The sequence below is a fragment of the Strix uralensis genome, chromosome 13 (genome assembly GCF_047716275.1).
Source record: "Strix uralensis isolate ZFMK-TIS-50842 chromosome 13, bStrUra1, whole genome shotgun sequence".
Lineage (NCBI taxonomy): Eukaryota > Metazoa > Chordata > Aves > Strigiformes > Strigidae > Strix > Strix uralensis.
Window position 1 is genome coordinate 2636697 of NC_133984.1, and position 21197 is coordinate 2657893.

Sequence of the window (21197 nt, forward strand, 5' to 3'; positions counted from 1 at the left end):
CCACAGCATCGCTGGATAAATACTGGTGGGATCATCCCAGGGTTTCTCTGCTCGCACCCATCTGCGAGGGGTGGGTGATGGTTTGGCAGCATGTTCCTGCGTGGTGATTTTAACAGGGACCTGCCATTATATAATAAGTGGGGCGATGAAGGAAATATAAAATGCCATCCACGGTATGCACAGTGGGGTAATAAATCCAAGGTGAAATAGTAAATCTCCAAGGAGTTACAGAAATCCAGATAGATACCCTGGTGAAGGTGCATTTATTGTGGAGCGTTACAAGGTTTTTCTCTTATCTCTAATTTTATAGATCTGTGCAGCTGCAGCAGTCCTTGGATAGGGCACATATTTGAAAATACTATAAATTTCACCTCCTGTTTATTTCAGATTCATTGGCACTCTCTGTCTTTACTATCTCCTGGTATTTTATGCCTCAGCACTTGGAGAAAAAATGCTTTGTTTGCACTAGATCTAATATGAAAACTCTCTCTGACATTTAAACTTTAGTATCAGTTTGCCTACAGTGTTAATATCACTGAAACTGCTTATATGGATTAAATTGCCTACAGTATATAATGCCAAAATATGAACATAGCACATTTACTGATTCAAGCCCTTGAAAGAATTATTACCATTAAAATATTTAAGGTCACCTTTACAAATGCAATAAATCAGGAGGATGTCAAACAGAGAGCATTTAAAGCTCCCGGACTGGAGTAGCCCACTGGGAAAACGATGGTTGATTCATTGTCACATGGAGAGTGGGGCTTGGGGACAACCCCGGGGCTCACACCCCTCTGGGTTTGTAGGACCAGGGGGACGTGACCACGCTGCAGGGTGGTGCTCACCCAAACTCTGCTGCTCTTGTGCAAACTCGCAGCCCGGCTCCACCAGTTCTGAAGGTCTTGCAGGAGGAAATTTCAGGAAAACCTCATTTTTGTCATTAAAGTCAGACACAGCAGCTCGGTGTGCCCTCCGGAAGCAGAACTGATGAGTAAGAAGATGCCATTTTCATGCAGTCACTTTTCTGCTCACAACAGCCTATTCATGCTACGGGTCCAGTTCTGCAAAAACCCTTATTGAGGTCAACCCAATTTACTGATAATTGAAGTCAGTGGAAAGTTTTGCTTCAGTGCGAACTGGCAAATCAAACCTATCAGACAATTCTTTAAAAAAAATTATCCTTTATTATGCTTTCATCTTAAATATTAGGATTCAGCAAATTTCCGGAGAACAACCACTGTGTAAAACTTTAATCTTTTGAGAATGGATTGGGACTGTAATTGCAAAAGCCAACATCCTCCTCCTGCACCACATTCCCTCTCTCTGAATGTCAGCATTTACTAGCACGTTATAAATGGAGGATAAATTTGCATTTGGTTATTACTCATACTTTTATTTGTTTCCAGGTGACTGTTTTTAATGTTTAACGCAACACCCATATCTACAGGGGCCCATCATAATTTACAGCATGAGAAGACAGACTAATGCTCATCATCATTTCCCGAGGCTTAAAGGTACAACTTTTTTTTTTTTTTTAAATTCCACACAAGCAATTAAATGTAATAATTGATCAATGCCTCATCTATAAAAATCTTGCCAACATGAATTGGTGGGAGGCGTCTCAGAGCTTTCTAAACCAATGGTCAGTGCTTATCTAACCAGCTCTGCAGGCACGTTATTTTAGGAGGACTTATATATAGTCATACCAAAAAAAAAAAAAAGCTGCAGGAATTTTTGAAGAGAGGCCTTATAGCTTAAATGCATAATTCCTTACTTGTGCTGGTTGGCAGTTTCATTATGCATTCAGCAGAGCGCAGCAGTCCGCATTGCCGAGTGTCCTGGCGTTCCCACTCCACTTGACAGGCGATTCCTTTCTTCTTCTTGCTGCTGATAACATCTGTAATGGGGGCAATTAAACTAACTGTGCTTATTAAAGATGAGCACTCCTGTTAGTAGGCATTTCCAAGCCACCTTGCTACTGCAGCTCCACGAGCAGAGGTTACCACATACCTTTTTCATTTTGTGCTGTAATGCTAGAGGGGATTCCTTCTGCTATTGCCACTAAAATATTCTTAAAATTCATTCTTTTTGGGAGAGGGGGAACTGGCAACCCACCTTTACTGCATTGCGGATTTCTCTCCAACCCCTTGTGCCTGTTCCCTATCTTCGAGGGATGTAACTAGCGACCAGTGGCCCCTTCCCTGTGGTCCCATCCCCTTCCCCTGCTGCTAACCCACACTCTCACAGCTCTCCTGGATGCATCATTGGCTCCTGCTTTTCTGAAGAGACCAGAGTTTTCTGATGTGCTCATATAATCTTTGGGGAAGCCCGATGCTCAGCTCCCCATGCTCTTTGCCATCTCCCAGGCTGGTTTAGGTCCAAACTGCAGCACCAGCTGCTGTAAAAGAGGGCAGTAAGAGACGTTGCTGCCATGGCTGCTCACAGACCAGATGGGAAAAAACACAGAAGGACAGATAAAATCACAGGGAAGGGGGATGGTTTTCCCAGAGGTCTTTCAGATGAAGATGAGCTTTTTGCACTGGCTATTAGGAGACTCCTTAACACCTGATTTACTGGTTATAAAATACTGTTCAGTGGAGATAACCTGGCTTTTCCTCCCAAACTTGGGGACTTCATTTAGGCACATGACCTATTTTTGGCATCTTCAAAGAGGCTGATTTTTAGGAGTTCTAGGCACACCCCGTTCCCATTAACCATGAGCAGAAATTCAGACTGCACACAGGGAAATCGAGCAACAACATTAGTGTTCTTTCCAGTTTTCTCATAGAAAGAGCCAGAATTTCCTAAAAAATACTGTAAACCCTAAAGAAATCTGCTGTCACAGGGCAACAATGAGCAGCTCCTGAGCTTCAGCAGATGCTTTGCAGCAGGAACAGAAACTGAATCTGACTGAGCCTTTGCGTCTCTGGACTTTCGACTGCTCTATCCGTTAGATTTAACAGTTGGCTAACACATTTGATAATTGAGCGTGTTAATATTTTGCAAGAGTGACTGACAAGCAGATTGTTGTCAAATCAAGGATCCATCAGGCTGAGGATATTGAAGTTGGCAGAGCCCAATAATTTACAGCTTTCTCCTTCAGTTTCTCATAATTTACGTTCCAGCCAGTGAAGGGAAACCTGCAGCCAAAGAAAATTGATGGACTCATCATCCAGACATGACACTCCTGAGACTTCAAATTGCTATTTTATACACATGTTACAAAGAGGAATGATCAATGGGAACTTGTAAACTCCTTGTTTACGGGAACCCTGGTGAAGCTGCACCTATCCTGTCCGCTCCCATACTTTGCTGGGACTTGCTGGTGTACTCTGCATAGTTTCCATTTAACATTTTCTCTAACCCAGTGACCTAATGATAGTGCAACTACTGAATCTAAGGTATCAGTTTATATTGCTACAGGGCCTTAGTCCCAAGCGGATGATACTTTGGTAAAAACAGAAGACACGAAGCCACTCCAGTTCAGCCCATCTCTTGCTGGCTGTATGGTCTCATCAAACGAAACAACCCAGACGCTTACGTTCAGGCTCAGGCTTATGCTTCTTACTAAAGCCATGCCTTGGCAAATTGTTTGGAAGTTTCTTTATTGCACATCATGATCCCTGAATGGTCTTCATCAACCAAATATATGTGGAAGCAGTTTCCTTTCAAATGCCGTAATGCATACCTGTAATCATGGAAAAACAATGTTTAAAAAAACCCTCCTTTAGTTCTTGAGAAAGTCAAGAGTTTTTTGTTGTTGTGGTTTAAACCCAGCTGGCAGTCAAACACCATGCAATCACTCACTCACCCTCCTCCACCCCCAGGGAATGGGGGAGAGAGTTGGGGAGGTAAGGGTAAGGAAACTCGTAAGTTGAGATAAAACCAATTTAATAATTGAAATAAAATAAAATAAAAATAATAATGATAATAATAATAGTAATAAAATACAAACAAGTAACACAACGTGATTGCTCACCACCTGCTGACCAATGACCAGTCTGTTGCTGGCTAGTAGTAATCCCAGAGAAGAGAGGATCCCGAAACCACCATCCCGAAAACCCGAGTGGAGCTTCCCGATCAACCCTCATCTATATACTGAGCATGATGTTAGATGATATGGAATATTCCACTAGAAAATTTGGGTCAATTGCTCTGGCTGTGCCCCTGCCCCAGCTTCTTGTGCGCCTGCACACTAGCAGGACATGAAAAGTTGAAAAATCCTTGATTTCTCAGTGACAACTAAAAACATCAGCAATATTATCATCATTCTTCTCATATCAAATCCCATACTGAATCCAGAACACAGCACTATTCTAGCTACTAAGAAGGAAGAAAAAAAAAACCCAATTAGCTCTATCCCAGCCAAAACCAAGACATTTGTATATATGGAAAAAAAACCTAGCAAAATTCCAGGTATAAAATGTGATTACTGGGACATAACAACAGTTTACTAAAGGCAGGACAGGGCAGGGGGTGATGTTTCCCAACTGACTAAGGTTAATTTTTAAAGGCGTTATATGCACACTGTTTTTAGAACCTGTGTGCCCAAATTCATCATTATTGTCTGCAGGTTTATCAGAGTTTTGGGTAGAAACCTATCTCAAGCTCCAAAGTGAAATTTGGTGTTGACAGCAGGAAAGAATTGAAGTTGGTGTATATACAGCCAGGCTCTACCCAAAGCCTCCATCAGCTGCCTGGAGAGAGGCTCAGGCAGCGCGGCCATGGGGAGTGGTGGGGGAACTTGCTGCCATTCCAGAGACATGTCCAGAACCTAAAGAAAAATACCACTGAAAATATTTTCCTAAGAAAGGTAGTCAAGAGAGGCAGAAAAAACACTCATTTGCTTCAGCAGTAAAATAAAGAGAAGGGAATAAAGGCTTTGCTTTGCTTGCCAGCCCTCAGCTTGGCAAAGTGCTTTAGCAGACACATAACTGTGCATGGATGTAAATATACCTATTGACTTTAATAGGGCTACATGCACATTTAAATAACCTCAGGCTGAAGTGCCTTGCTGAACTGAGCTTTAATATGTATTTAGGTTTGTTCATGCTGCTTAGGGCTCGTGTCAAGGTATGCGTATTCATGCTCATCGCATACAACCGAATGAACCTGTTGAAATGGGATGTTTTACAAGTTTACCCTATTTTAACTGTGCTATTCACTTATTTTCTCTGTAGTAAAATTATCATTTATTTCTTGGAGCTTTTCTACCCTAGTAAAGATGATGTAGGATAGAAAGCCCAGCTCATCACATGGAAGAGGAGAAGGATTCTTACTGTCCAAACATGTAAGTCAGCAGAAATAATAAACCAAAAATAATTTCTCTGAAAAAGCAGAATCACTCCCAGTCTGACCTTACAACCTTGTACTCGTATAGGCACGGTATAGTATGAAAACCAAAGAGGGAGTTTGAAAATAATGTGAATACACTCAGAAATAAGAGATACTTAACCATTATTTCACCAAGCAATTTCCATTTCACTGTGTTGGTCTACACCAACAACCAAACTGAATCTGGCTGACCACAAACTTGTAATGCTGCACATTTAAAACGTATTTTCAATAAATACTACCCCACATTTCTGCAGTCCTTCAAAAGGAATAAAATACATAGATTTTTAAATTTAGAGAGCAACTGAGGTGAATCTGCTTCAAAAACATGGTAAGCTTCAAATCAAATACTGCCGTTCTAAGAAATCCATTAACCGTTCACATCTAAAACTCATCCTTCAACGCTTCACCCTATAATGCACATTGTTGTCAATTTTTGTCTTATTTACCCCCTGCTAATAGCTGGGCTCAATTCCAAGAAACTTAAGACAATTGTGGAGAGATGCAGATCTAACATTTTTCAAGTTGACAGCCAATAGTTCTGAGCATTTAATTCCCGAGACGGAAGAATCTCCAAATCCTGCTTTTGTAATTCACCCAGGAAAACACATCAGAGCCAAACTGTGTCTGTGCAGCCTGAGTAAAAATGTTATTGTTTGATCCAAGTTGTATCTTTCTTGGCAGATTTGTAGGGATTGATGCTGTCTGACACTGGTATTTTAATATGAAGCTGAGTACTCAACAGTTCTTGATAAATTAGCATCCGAATTGTAACCATAGGCATTCTGTCCTCAGCAGTATATCTTAGGCAAAGGTTCATTTAATTTACCCCTTGTTAAAGTTTAAACAGCTATGCCAAATTCCGCCAGACTTGGCATGTGTGACATGACTAATGACTCTGCTAAACTTTGAGTCAAAAGCTTCGATTTTGAAATGCATCATCTTTATGTATTTGCCCCTGAGCAGCAGCGCAGAGTGAAAAATAAATAAATAGAATTATTCCATTTACTCAGGTTTGAAATTTAAGCAGCTAAACACAACTCTTGAAGTTGTATAATACTTATGCATGAATTTGATAAGGGGTTTATGCTTAAAGCAGAAAGCACGAAGGGTCAAGGATACAGACGGCACTAGGGATCTTCCCTCCTTTTAAGAAGATAACACCAATGCAATAGCCCCAAAATATTTGCTCAGATACTCCGTGCCATGGTGCAAAGCACGTGCCTCGGGGCTGAGCTTCAGCCAGCGTGGGTCAGGGTGGGTTTGCCTGGACCCCACACTATCCTTCTGCTCATCTTGCTTCTCTCCTTGTCTTTCTAGTCCTCACGTAGATCTTGAGCCACCTATTCTGGTTCAATATGATTTAAACAGAATTATTCATCTTTCTTCCCAAGCCTGATCAGACATATGAGTACCTAACCATTGTGGAAAACACCACCACACTATCTGCCTTTTGATCCTTTAGCTTGTATTTATGTAATATATTCACTTGCAAATCTTCCTGTATGTAAGCCTCCAGGCTATGTTTAAGTCTCAGATTTTTTTTTTCCTGCATGATATGGCTAATAAGCGGCCTTCTCCATTCATCCATACAGCAAACCGTCAGCATTTTCTGTCTTCAGAGGACCCCTATGGACCTCCAGAAGCCACCCAGGCCAGTGTTCTTCTCGCAGCAGGTCCGGCCAGAGCAGATTGCTGAGGAACTGGTCCAGTCAAGCTCTGAATTTTTCCACCTCACCCAGTTCAATGTTGGGAGGCAAATAATTTCAAAAAAGCAATTTTGTACATTCATCCAAACAACCCTACACATGTGGGAAGAGTGACTGAGTTCTTTAAATAGTTCTGTAAAATTTTCCTTTCTTGGAACGGCTACAGAAAAAATTGACACAGGTCAGATTTATGATGTGCAGGCAATTAATATTTTCCTTAGTATTTTCTTGTACAGCGCTAATTGCATCCCAGTATTTCATCCCATATTGAAGTTTGCTTTCACGCAGCACTAACACAGATCTGTCCCAGGCCACAGCTAGAGCATCCATGTGTGATAAAACTGAAAAATAACTCATCACACGATTTTGCAAGTGAGTCATTAACTGCTGACATAGGTTTTGGTCCAAATCCTGTGTTTCTGGGACACTTCATATCAGCAGTTGGAGACTTTGATTGGCATTTTCCTTATTTCGGTATCATGAGCTGTATTAATTTTGCATGCTTTACCCCTTGTACAATTTAGTATCTAGAGAGATTGGAGAGGGGTTTTTTTTTTTCTGTGTTTATGCAGGTCCATGCTTGTCTGAAACATCTGTGCAGTGCTGTTATCATGTCTGCAAACACAGAGGTTTAGTGTCTCCTGGAGGAGCATCAAACTCTCACTTCCATTCCTATTGGATGGTAAAAATAAAATATTTTGAAAATTTAACTAAATTAGGGGAAGATTTTATAATTAAATATTCAGAAGCCTACAAAATGTTTTGCTTTGCTTTATAATGAAATCAAACCTTTGGTTTGGGGGAAAAGAAAATCAGGATAAATCCTTTCTAGAGCAGAATATGGCCCACCATGTTTATCTATGAGAAACTTGCCCTTATTGCTGGCCTTTGCAGGAGACCCTGTCTTCAACAGCTACCGTCTCTTGCTGACTGCACAGCTTGGAAAAGGGTGTAGAAAAATTAATATGTTGTTGAAAACCCACCAGCTGGATGCCTCGCCCACCTCTGGGACTTCCTTCCTTTGATGAAAAATAAATATTTACGGTTAAATAAAACCTTAAATGATTTTTGAATGATTCTTTTGAACAGCAGTGCTACTGTATGGTGTGAAAGGACTCTAAAAAACTGGTTCATTTTTTTAACTTCAAAGTTTGATGGATATATTCTAAGTCCAAGATAAAGTACATTTAGGCCAAAAGGTTTGAAAGGTGATCTCTGGTCTTAGAGTAGTTCTCCATCATCAGTTAATAAAAATACTTGGCAAGGTATTCAGTATCTGTTGGTCTGTTCCTTTCCAGATAACTGCTCTTATACGGCTGATCCAGTTCCTAGTAAAATCATAAGGGAATTTGGTGCTGCCTTACTGCAAACTTTGTGTATGAAGTAGGAGAGAAAGGGCTGAAAGTTTCACCTGGTGCAAATCAGCATCGTTCTGTTAAAGTCAGCATTTGGAGTCTGTTTCTGGGTATTTGGGGTTTATCAAATAAACTCCTAATTTCTTTGAGAAATGCCAGGACTTCAGAAGCAAATGAAAATAAATCTGGTTTCTGCTGAAAGCCAGCATTTGTCAAAATCACTCTTAAAATCCAGTATTGAAAGGTGCAAAGATTTTTAAGTACCGTCAGCTATGCCTTGGCTTACATTATACCACAGAAAATATAAGCAATCCAATTGATATTAATATCTTGATTTAACCAAATATATTGCTGGAAGGGTGGTTAAATTTGCCCTTCAGCTCTAGGTATGTTTGCATAAAAATCCAGAAGATTAACTTCTCTATAAACATCTCATTTAAGACCTTAAAATCCTTAATAAATCTAACAATACTGAATAGCTTTCTGTGGTCTTCAGTAAATCACTGAAGAGCTGATATAACAGGTCCCGAACACAGTGTGCTGAGTGAATGAGAAGGATGCCCCATGGCATCGGTGATAAACAGTATAAAAGACTTTCTGCCACTGCAGTGAGACGGCTCAAGGAATCAAGTGCCAGATAGGAACTGCAACGTCTACTACTTTCCTCTGAAGCAGTTGTATCAGGGTTTTTTTATGGCTTTTGCTGACCACAGCATGTTCATGGTGCTTGGGCACCTGTTCCCATTAAATAACCTTTGGTTCTATCAGGTCTTTACTGAAATTGAGACAGGTTTTCTCTCTGGGAACATGAATGCTAAACTTGGAAACATTTATTGCTATTATAGACAGGCTTCCTCTCCTTATCTTGCAATAGTGTATTCTCATAGCAGAATCATCATTAAATGAAGCTTGAAGATGAATCACAAAGAAAAGGTCAAATTTCACTTCCTGGAGATTTGGAGGACTTATATATTTCTTACTGTTGGGTTAAATGATCGAGATTTTATACAGGTGGTTTCTGAACAGCATTGATGGATCTCTGAAAGGTCATCGGACTTGCAGCTCGCTGGGTGTATAAATTGTTTGTGAAATAATTGCCAGTTTGAACAATTTATAGAGCTCTTGTGCAAGAAGAGAATCGGGTTGTGGGTGATGATGATTAGGTACGACTGTAGGGAACCATCAGCACAACTGGGTCTAACAGGAAAGCTGATGTCCTGCTTTGCATCTCGCTCCCCTCCCAGCAGCAGGGGCTTCACATTTCTCTGTTGGACACTGGAGAGTCTATCCTATCAAAGACAACGTCTGTCATCCCAAAGACAGTGCCCAGTCCTAGCTCTTATTACCATGGCCAAAGGCTTGGAATATCTCCTTATTTAATGATGTTAATTAAATACTTGCCATATAACGTGAGAACAACATGATGACAACACATTATCTAGGGTGAGAATAGCACAGCAATCTTGGATCAGCTCTCTTGTCCTAACTCGTGAATGTTGTGTACCTGTGGCTTGATCTTGTGGCAGGCAGGTGATGCGGGCAAGCACGGCTTCAGTACTCATCATCACATCAGTCACGACACAGCATCGCTCTCAGTCGGCACGAGGCACAAAGAGATCAAGACACACCAGCAACAACACCCTGGCAGCAGAATAACAAACCTTAAGCAGTTTCAAATGCTTTTTTTTTTTTTTTTCCCCAGCTAAAGGAATGAGAGAGCTGACCACCGACTTGTTATGTCAACATGTCACACACAGCACTGTCTCTCCAGGACGTAGCCCTGCTGGTGACAAACAGCTTTACTGTTAAATGCCAGCTAAGAATCTGGTCCACAACACTCATGGTTTAGGATTCTTTACATCCATCCCTACATGCTGGCCATTTAACCCCTTGGGGGTTTGCAGCAGTTTTTTTCCCCCTCAGGTTCAAACAACCAGATTGAACACATGTAAACTAATTTAAAATTCATATTCAGATTAGTGTATATTGCTTGCACGTGTATACATATATGTACAGGCAGGCAACATATAAAATAAATGTATGTGTGTGTGTACTGGAGACAAAAGACACTTGCAAAATACACGTAGAGTTCAATGCTCTCTTGCACAAAAAAGAAATTTCCTGAAACAACACATCTGAAATACCCTTACAGATGTTTCTCTGCATTACCAAAAAAACTGTCCCCTGAGCTAAAATGAAAATTGATTTTGAAAAAAAGCTGAAGGATATGAGTGGATCATCATAATTGGATCAACATGCTCCAAAAGCTTCAGGCTACTTCAACTTCATTTCTTAGCTGACAGCTTTCTTTTGGAATTCTTCAAACCAAACACAAATGGTTTGATTGCAATATGTGAAACATTTGACCATCATATCCTTGACAGTCAGTCCGCTGCAGGGGAGATTTGATAACTGTTGTCAAATTCATAACAGCCAGTCTAATCCAAAGAACCAACAAAAAAACACAGGAGCTGCTTCAACAAAACCAGAGATGATATTAATGTAAAATGACACCATTTACAGGGAAAATATAGAAAAAGTCTGTACTGGGTCTTTTCCAAACAGTGTTGCAACCACATGAACAGAACTTATTGGTTCTTAACTGGTAAGTACAAATTAGAGATGTTAAAAATCCACTTGGTTTTCCATTCAACAGTCATGTGAGAAATTAAAGCAGCAACAACAGCAAATCACTCAAACTGAGCATGCGTTAATTTACAGACAGTACCCTCTGGGTAGATTAGAGCTAAATTGTTTCTCCCCCAAAAAAAGAGGTGTTGCAGGGTATTTGTCGGGGTGATTGGCAGATTTCCACATCTCAGTACAGCTTCCAGCCTTAAATGGATGAAAAAGAAATGGGAAAACCATGTTAAAGGAAAAAAAAAAATATCTAATGGTATCTCTCTGTTTATTTCTGTAACAGGCAAAAGTGAATACTGCAGCACTAATTGGCAGAAAAAAATTGAAGGCTATCATGGATAAACTAATTACTGGATGTCAATATTGTATTAAACATCTAGTAAGAGGAGTTTTAATAAGTACATGCTTTCTAAAGTTGAAGATTCAAGTTCTTTATCAAAATTTTTTTGAGGATTTAATTCATAATCCTGAAAACAGCATTTCTGGAGCAAATATACTTGATTCTCACTCAGGGTTAGGAAGGACTGCAAGTCAGGAGCTTGTTCTTCAGCAAGCAAAAATTAATTTTAAAAGCAAAACCATTTTTTTCTGACAGATCTCAATCTCACAGTCCCAATCAGAGCCAGCTACAGGGAAAGTGATAACCATTAAACAAATCTCTCTCTGCAGGGAGGTTTCCAACACTTGACTTTACCAACACTGAGCTTCTGCAAGACATGTGATTAATCTCACTCTTCAGTGCAATGATTGTGCTCCCAGGCGTTCCTCTTGCACCATGCCTCCTTTTCTCTTTGGCCATACCCACAATAAACATAGTTAGTCCAGAGTTTTCCCTTACACAATTATCGCTCACCAGTGGTATGGTTCAGTTCCCTCCCCCTCCTTCTTTTATCTGTTTCTCTCTCTGAAAACTCAGGAAGCAAAAGGGATAAAGTTTAACGACTGTTCACAGTTCAGTGTCCTGCAAAATTAGAGAAACATCTGGAAGTTATTTTTGCTTCAGAATGATTTTTAACTGACTAAATGATCTCATCTGTGGTACTGTGTAAGCTTAACGATGACGGAGAGCCAGCAGTAGTTACCCCTCCTACCTGAAATACACCACAAATCAGATTCCAAGGGTTTTTCTAGCTCCTTAAATCCTCTGGATTTTTTTTCTTCCATTTAGGAACAGCATTCATTAAACAGCTATAAAACTAAATTAAGAGAAAGCAATAACATCTGATTAGAGCCAAGAAAAAAATCAATAGCTCAGCATGAACAACTAAGTAATAGAAAAATATTCCAGACACTTCCAAAAGAGGAGTTTTAGCATAAAAGTCTTAGCTCATGGGAAAAGAGATGTTATCTGAGCTGGAATTCAGTTTGAACAACTGGGATTAATAAATCAGCATTCTTTAATTCCTTCTCTAGCTCTAACTGCCAAGCATTTTTCATTTCTAGTGCTAAACTGCTGTGCAGTATAGTGGTGCAACATTACCCACTTTGCTTCTCCACGCCCCACTTCGGCTGCATGTCACCAGGGAGGAAAAGATGCATTTCTTGCTGGTGTTTTGCAGGTACCCTGCCCTGCAGAGCTGGCCATAGAGGCTTCTCCACCAGTGGTTACCACCAGCACACACCTGTGGGGGATCCAGCATCAGAGCTGGGCTCTTGCAGATTGAAGGTTAGGACTGTCAAATGTAAATACAATTAAATTTTGACATTCCTTGGGAATTTCATCCAGAATACCATGCAGGATGAAGGATGGTAAGGAAATAGAGCTATAAAAATTTATTTTCTTGAGAAGGCTGTTTATACTTTATTTAAAAGTGTATAGCCAAAAATTTGGGAGTGCAATGTTAAGCATTTGGGGATAAGAGTATGACACAACTATTTTTGATATGATAATACTGAGAAATAATTCTATTTTGGAAGTAAAAAGAGATTTGTGGGAGGAGCTTCTCTTTTTTTATACCACTGAGCCACGAGGTTGGAAAGCTGTGCATACAGATTCAAGTCTATTATTTTCATAATCTATCTTCATCTGCTATACTGGATATATTTTTCTTCTTTTCCAATACTCAAGTTGTTAGCAAGATCATCTTCCCTCCCTGTCAGATTCCCTTACTCTTTGCTCAAGTTACCATGGAATCAAAATAACGCTTACTGGCTTGTCTGCACGTGCTGGAAATCTATTTGATGTCCATTACAGGAGACATGTTTTCAGGTGCAATAAGGTGGGAACTTCTGCCTGGGTATATAAGGACAATAGATTTACTCTGCTGCAGTGTTTATTCTTACCAGATGGCACTAGAAAGGATGAAGTTGTGTTTCTGCTCTGGAAAGGAACTTTCTTCCTAAGCAAATGTGATGGTTGTGTGAAAAGCCCCAATTTAGACCATGTGCAGAACACATTGCCACACCACCTGAAAACTGTTAGTGTTTGAGAGCACGTTGTCGTATGAGACTTGAGAGAGCAGATGCAGCACATGGCTGGGATTGCCCTGTGAAAACATATATTGATTTCATGATAAAGGGAGACCAGCAAAGGGTACCTGGAGGAAACCTGAAACTTCAGAAGAAGGAGAAACAAATGAAAAGCAGAGGTTGTTTTCCGTTGGAAGTCCCAAAGAAAAGTGTCGTGTCTCAGTGAGCCTGGCTTGCCAGTGACAATGAAACCATCTGAACAACAAAATGGTACATTTTAGTAGATTCAGTCTACTGCACACTTTGGCTGGTAGATGAGGAAGCTTATTTGCATTTCAAAGATGACCTATATTTGGGTGATAGAGAGTAAATAATGCAGCATACATGCGTATTCATTGCTCAGAGGAACAGAAGATCAGATCAAGATACACCATTCTGCGATGGCTTCAACTACGTTGGGTGGTTTTGCCCTGGTTTGTCGGAAGATGTCCCAGTGTCCAGGGAGGTGTGAGGTCACCAGCACCTGGAGCACCCAGAGATGTGTAATGTGGCAGTGGGGATGGCTGCTGGGTACCAACACCTCCATCTAACAAGTGTGTATGCAGGAAGATTCCCAATGCCCCAAAGCCCAATTTAGGGCTCTTCTCTCAACAATGGCATAGATGGATGATTATTTATCCAGAACAATTTATCACTTGCATTCTGATGAAAATTAATGAATTTGATGATAAACTCTGCTATGAAATTAATTATGTTAAATCCCAGATATTAAATGTAGACCTTGAGAATCCATGATTAAAAAGCTGTGAGATATCTTTATTTTTATGGTCTAACAAAGATACGTAGTTATATATATTTCTCCTAGCCTCAGTTAGTTTTCCTCCTACTCAAAATGTAAAATTGATTTGTTGCATTGGGAAATAAACAACAAAAAATTATGCTTATCTTATTTTGGTTATACGGCCATGATAAAAATTAATTGGTCACCAAAAATTAGTATTCAAAACACGTAACACTCAGTATGAAAAAAAAAAAGACTGCTAAAACATCTTCCAAAAATGTACATTTGGAAAACTTATTCTAGAAAGATAATTCAAAGCATCAAGTTCACTAAGGTGTTATTAAGGTACTCGATGGAGATGGGTGCAGGGTCAGGTATCACAGGAGCCTGAGCAAACACCGAGCGGAAATTTTACAAAAGGAGTTTAGGTATGAATTCAGCACACTTCTCTTTTTTTGCTTAACCTGTTTGTACGGCTTCAGAAAGGGCTTTGGGTCATTATGATATTTCAGATCCAGGATCTGACACACATGGCACAGACTCCTCCTCCCTTCTGTTCTCCAACCCTCATAAGCAATTCGGTCTCCGCAGCTCCCCCACTCAGTGTGTATATATAACATTGAGAAGACAAAGCCAAACAAACCATCATGATAAAAGAAGATAAATGAATGCAAATAAAAGAATTCCTCTGGAATATTAACATACCCACTTAGACTTTTTTTTTTTTTTCAAACTAAAGAAATATTTAAATCTTATATAAAATGTCCACATTTTAGGATTTAAGAACTAAAACCAGACATCATTTGAGGGGAAAATAAAGGCAAGTATCCAGAGAAAAGTCAAAGCCAGTCACGCAGTCCTGAGGGGAAATTATTACAATAGGTATCAAAGATAGCTCCTTCCAATTATACTTAAGACAGTATGTTAAAACTATATTCTGTATACAAAGTGGGAACATCCTATGTCCTTAAATAAAAAATAGAGTTTTGAAGCCAAGGAAATTTAAGATCTCCAGAAAAAGCCATGGTGGTTCCAGAGGAGTTCATGCCTCACAGAAGGACCCAAAGACAGTACATGTGGGACTACCATGTGAATAGCTCAGTTTAGAAGAGCAGAGCTCTCCACTATGAGTAGCACAGAGAAGTGACTTACTGAAAGTCATCTCAGTGAAAAATGATGGACAGCTGTATATTAGCCTGAAGTAGATTTTATAATCTAGTATTACTTGCTATGGAATGTGAACAAAAACAAAGACACAGAAAATAAGCACAGGACAATCCCTGGGTCTCTTGAAAGGACAAGAAAAAAAATTTCTAGATTCTGAAAAAAAAATTTTCAAATTCTGTGAAATGTTCAGGTACACTAATAATAGCTTCTAAAGACAGAAAAGTCATCAAGTGCACTGAATCTCTGAGACCCAGCTCTACTGGGACAGACTGGTGTGGACTCAGCAGCTACTATGGGAGTTTGTTTCTCTAACCAGAAATGCTGGTATTTTTCTTTGAAGTTAGGGGAAGTTAGAAATAACACACTTCAGGGAAAAAAACCCTGTAGCTCATGTACCCTCTGTATTTTCTCTTTCTCAAACTGAGAGATTCATTATTCTTCCTTATGCCTATGGCTCTCACTCATCCGTACTGCACCCACCTCTTCCATCCTACCCCACTGTCACTGTGAGCACGCAAACAGGGAGACATCAGGGTTTCATTTCGCTGTAGGAGGGACCTTATTCATAAAGGAAGAAGTACATGAGGGTGTTAAAGCAGTGCAGCAGAAGCTAAGACACCTGCATCTGTCAGCTAGGAAGGCTGGAGGAGCTGGAAGCTTTTACCCAAATGGGAATAGTTGAAAGAGTTGATGCATCTGAATAGATTTGCCTATAGGAGTTAACCATGAATAAATTGGGCTGAATTCAAACACGTGCCAACCTTTGAGAGGCAGTTGTGGTTAATAGTCACCCCTCACCACTAACCCAAGACCCTCTGGCTGAATTTCAGACCTTTGTAACGAATTCAGTGCTGGACTTTAAATGCTTTTATTTGACGTAATATTATCAGAATCCAGCCTGCTCTTGCCCTTCAGTAGCAGCTTTCTGCTTCTCAACAACTTGAGATATATTTATTAACCTTTCATGATTACTAATTTTGCATGCTTGTGGCAACATAGCTGGTATTATAATTACTCTTTTAGGGTATTAAGGAAAGATCATCCAGAGTCTGGTCTCATTCCTAAATTTGTCTATTTAAATATTGATACAACAGAACATTATTTAATAAGTATTACTTAATACAAAGTAAACAAGTTAATCCTTTCACCTTGAACCTGACTTTCATACACGTATACAATCATAAGTATCTACTTTGCCATTTAAATCTTGTCACCCCTGTTGCTGATCCATGAACCACACAGCAAAGGATTACTGAGAGTCGTAATGACCCAGCATGAGGGACAGCAGATAATTGGTCCATGGGCACTGTAAAAAACATACACACACACATATATATATATGCACACAAACACACACAAAAAGAAAAAGAAGAAAAATTATGGATTAGAACAAAGCCACCAAGGCTGGGACCCCTCAGAGTTCACTACCTCTGCCTTGTGCCATCCCGCGATCCTCCCTGCTGCTCCTCCTGCCGCATGGCTGGGAAAGAATTTTTTGACCGAGAGATAATACAATTCAGAAATCTGTAAATGTGGAGCATACAGAGTTTCTTATCATATGTTTCTGTTTTCCCCGCCACTTTCCTCTGCATACAGGAGACATTATAGGATGAGAAGATCCATTCTGACTGCAAAGATACAGACACACACGCACATGATATATATTACAGTTTTACAGATGTGATCTCTTGGCATTTATTTTACTCAGCATTTCCAAATCCATTTAAACGCAAATTAAGAATTCCCTAATCCAGATTAGCACTGAAAAGCAAAAACAAACATAACCTCGAGATGTAATTTGAAAGGTAATTTGCCAAAGTAAAGGCCCTGTTGCACTGAGAGCAAAGTAAAAGGCTTCACTGTAAATGAGAAAGGATTAGGCCCACAGAAAAGTATTGCTATAGCAACAAAATAATTTATGAGAATATGTATAACAAAGCCAGAGCCACAAAAACGTGATGGGAAGAGGCTTGTACACACTTTAATAACATCACGCTTCCCTTTGTAATAACTAACACATTGAAAGAAATGAGTGCGCTTTCATTTTACGATTTTGTTTTTAAACTCCTTTTATCCATGCCATTTGGCAGCTTTCAGTCACTGAAAAAATACTGTGCTCATCCTGGTCAAAAAGAAGAGGCAGCATAATTAACAGGCGCAGTCCCACGCTAAAAGGCATCTCCCCTCTGATGGATAAGCGGGGCTTGACGAAGTTTGCGCGGATGATTCACAAACAGCCCTGTTAAGATCCTGGGCAGAAACGTGAGCGATGGTGCAGGGTGCGCAGCCATCCATCATGGCCATCAGAAGCCCTCCCATCCTGGTAGGCAGCTGCTTTTAATGTATGTTTTGCTAATTGGAAGTTACAACAGTGGTCTGAAGTCCCAGCTGAACAGCTCTTCCAGCTCTACAACCGTGCAGAAAAAGCTTTCCGCATCTTCCTTTGGAAGATGGGTTTAAAAGTTAGAAAAATTTATTATCATCACCATTTATCCTTTAAGGCTATAAAAATCTGCCAATGAAAACCCCCCAAAAGGCTTAATGCATTACCAAAGCACTAATTTTATTCTTCATTATTCCCCCAAACCTACATTTGAAACTGAAGCTCCTGCTCTACAGAGAGCTGTTGTTTAATGTATTTCTGTATGTAGATCCTTGACAGAGACCATTTTTCTTGCCTCTCAGGTGGCTCATATAGCAAGATTTATGTCCATTATGCATAAATTCCTTGCAATATTGCTCTAGCATAATCAGCAGAAAATCCGAGAAAGCACCCACAGCAGCCACAAAACACCGCCAGAGACACTTGGACTCGGGCCACCTTCTTGAAGACGCAGGGACTCTGTTCCCATTGAAATTGGAGGCTTATTGTGGTCCCAACAGGTCAGAGGGACCATGAGGGTGCCCTCAGGTCCCCTCACCCTGCTGACCCCCAGTGTTGTCATTGCCTGACCTGAATGCAAACGTCATTGCTGAGCAAGACAGCCCAGTTTAGCTACTAAACCCAGTTTAGCCACCAAGCCTTTTATTAGATCTCTCTGAATTTCTGTAACTAAAAATAAAAAGTTAAAAAAGTCACTTTCCATTCTTAACGCAATGCCAGAATCTTTCTTCCTGGCTTATATTTATTACCCCTTATTTACACATCGCTGAACCTGGCCATGTGAGTGCCTAGCTCCCTCCTGCTCAGCGCTAGACACACACACAGGCTTTTCTTAACACGCTGGCAGAGCCCTGCCACTCACTACTTGTCAGGTTGGTTTCAAGGCACATTTGTCTGCCCGTGCCCTGCCTGCAGCGTGCCATCGCTGCCCCAATGAGCCTTCCCTCTGTACGGACCGCCTGCCCACCCTTCTGCATCATTAGCTATTTTCATCTCCTTCGAATATGTTCTTTAGTTGATATATAGAGAACAAACCTAATTCTAATGCATCCCTTTCAATTGTCAGGGTGCAGCCAGGAGCCATGGGCGACCTCCAGGTTGAGACCTTGCAGCCAGGACTGGCCCAGAGAGGGGACCTTGGCCAAAACATCCATAGGCAGAAGAATTCAAATGAAAGAAAGGAAATTTTAAGAGTTAAGCTCACCCTCAGCTCTTCTCTTCAGGACAGGCAGAAGAGAGGCAAGTCACCAAGTAAAACATCTCCTGCATCTATGCTTTACTTCCCTGGTGTGGATCTGCTGAAGGTGGCAGCTGGGGTGCGACAAGGATGATTCCCCCAGCACCTGCCTCCCAATCTCTGCCCCACCATTCAGGTCTCTGCTCTCCTGGGAGCGATTACCTAAACACGGCACTTCTGGGCAAAAGCCAGAGCATCTTGCAGGGCTTACGGTAAGGGGAGACTGCATTTATAGCAATTATGCATATTCAGCAAAACCACCAGATAAGGATTGACTTCCTGGTAATCATGGAGTATTTTTTCCTTATTTTAGCCCCAATACAAGGCTTTTGCAGTCAGCTGTCTGTCATTCCCATTAGGCTGCCAGAGCTTGCGTTGGAGCAAAGTCTTTCATTTTGCAGCACAGACACGTACATAATATACTCAGGCCCCCAAATCACCAAAATCCTTCAGCTTCATTTGAGTGCAACTATATTCTTCAATTATGGTTGATATAAACAAGCAAGCAGTAATTATTATGTAGGGATTGCGTCTATCTGATGTACCCTGGTTTCATAGCATCAGTGAAGTTATCCTGCAAGATCCAAAGGCTCGTAAGCGATGTATGAGCTGCATGCAAAGTCTTTGGTATGCAAGCTGGGTGTTCAGGAGCTATTCCTGATTTACATTGCAGTCGATGAAAAAATAATTGTACCCAAATTGTTTTTGGCTTTTTCAAAAATTTTTTAGATTATTTATCAGCAACACTGCCACTACATCTTTATAGAGATCCTTAGTTTTGCTGACTGAACAACCATAATTTAAAAAAGATGAATTACTTTCAGGCAATGGAAAATCATCTCAATGTAAATAATTGCTGTGGTAAACAGGATTCTTTGCTACTCCTCGGGGAGGGGCTGTAAAGGCCCACGAAGCAATTGTCAAGAGGGATGAGATGAACTGCACCTAACTTTGGCCATCTAAAAATTAGGCACCTACTGCCCAGATGGTCATGTACCACAGCTAATGAACTCCAGAAGATGACTCATCCCATCTCTCAGCTGACTGTTGAGGAGCCCTTAGTCTAAATTTTACATGATTAAAGTTGGTGAAACGAATCTCTGTGGGTCCTAATTAAAGCGAGGTCTTTGAGAGCTGTACTTGATTTCCCACACAAGACCAGCAGAGTCATTCAGATTGCATGGGCTGCCTTTCAATTTCTGTAATTCCCACTTGTGCCTCTAGGAAGACTGTCCTTTATATTTTGATTGAATTTATTGATTTATATTTATTTATTAAACCTCTTTTCTTCCCAGCGTTTCAGATCAATATCAGGTCAATGGTGGCACAGAATGATTATCACGGCTGCCTGGCCACTAAACAGGGGAAAATTCCCACTGCTCTTGTTACTGAGAAAACAGAAAACACAAACTATTCAGAAAGTCCACAAAGATGTCAAATTAAACTGCAAACTCAAAATTCATCTTGATGAATTATGTTTAAATACTGTATCACACCAGTTAGATGCTTCTGGTTTTCCATTTCAACAAAACATTGAAATAAATGCTTGATGTTCCACCCAATTTTCTTCTTCATTCTCTGCTCTGGGGGACCATGTCCACATCCCTATCCTCTCCCCTGTTCCTATGCTGAGACTGCATTGGTGATCCACAAAGCACCCGGCAGCACCCTCTGGAAGAGCATCTCTCCCCAGCAGACAGCAGCATTCACCTCCAAAATGCCTAAGGATGCTGCAGACGAGGGCAAGGGGCACCCAGCACGGGTCTGGGGTGCAGGGTACAGCCAGCACACACCCCTACCCTGCCCAGGGGTGCAGGAGTAGTGTCACAGCTGCCCAGGCACAGAACAAAGACAAGACCGCTTGGACCTTCATCCATACAGCAAAAATGCATATAGTTCAGCCTCCTCATAGCCCAGATAGGAGGCAGGAATTTCATTTCTGCCAGAAAACTTTATTAGCATAAAACTTTTAACCTGTATTTTCCACAGGTACACGCTCTATATTACATTACAGCCTCTACCAGCTTAAAGACCTTTTTTCTCTGACACAGGCTCACTGCTGAGAGGAGACTCGCAGCGTGTTCAAAGCCTCCTCTGCCAGGGAAGGGGGGGTTCATCCTCCTTGCGAGCCCCTAGAGGGAGACATGACCCAGATTTTAGGAGGAGGCACGTACAGGAG